Raw genomic sequence first — 797 nt, 5'->3', positions numbered from 1 at the left:
AAAAAAAAACCTTGTCGGAGTTATTTAATGATAACATTGGCGTCAGGCATTGTTCTGATAAAGACACCTCAGAAGAAGAGCTTAGACATTGCCAAAGCCCGTCGTGCACGTGCCTCAGTAGTCCACTAGTATTGCATAGCAAACTACAATTTAAACAATACTTTAGTATCTTTAACTATACCATTCACCTCATTCCACCAAACGCTACTCGAATAAAACAAACTTCAACATATCTATCAGTCTGTAATAACTAATTTGGAACAACCTACTGTGACCAACCATGTTATCTTGAGCAGAAACAGCTAAATGAAACATTTAAAACCTGGTAACTGCAGATAACAATAGGGGCATCATCTTCGATAATCTTGTCTAGTTCTACCTGCAACCATTGAAATGCAGTTTCCACTCTCAAGATTGACAAATCGACAGAAGAAATTAAACTTTTTAGTTGACTGTTACATCATGTGCATCTAATAGTATCATGTCAAGAATTTGTGTGTGTTTAAACTACTACTCAAGGAGCTTATACCTCAAAACAATCCCCACATAATAAACGGGAGGAAAGCTGAACTTCTTACGACGTTGGTGCTGGTCTGCATCACCATTATAACGCGTTCGACAATCTTCAATCTGTCACGCATAAAAGCGTTACATCATATATAGAGAGATACATAAAGAGCAAGAAAAATATAGGATACAGAGAACACATACCGACCCTTCAGCTATATCGATTCCAACGTAGAACCCGATCCTTGCCTTGTCCCACTTGATCAAATCACCACCCTGTTAGACACAAA

The 797-nt window shown here is 38.0% G+C and overlaps 1 long non-coding RNA gene across 1 annotated transcript; it reads right to left on the bottom strand.

Moving 5' to 3' along the window:
- Positions 1 to 109: 109 nt before the first annotated feature.
- LOC106322078 lies at positions 110 to 797 on the bottom strand. Its single transcript, XR_001266216.1, has 3 exons — positions 712 to 797; positions 530 to 630; positions 110 to 379 (listed from the first exon to the last, which is right to left on the bottom strand). It is a non-coding gene; the product is annotated as an uncharacterized LOC106322078 (long non-coding RNA).

This window comes from Brassica oleracea, unplaced genomic scaffold, assembly GCF_000695525.1.
Source record: "Brassica oleracea var. oleracea cultivar TO1000 unplaced genomic scaffold, BOL UnpScaffold05968, whole genome shotgun sequence".
Lineage (NCBI taxonomy): Eukaryota > Viridiplantae > Streptophyta > Magnoliopsida > Brassicales > Brassicaceae > Brassica > Brassica oleracea.
The sequence above is the reverse complement of the archived record's forward strand: the minus strand, read 5'-3'. Positions and strand labels throughout refer to the sequence as shown.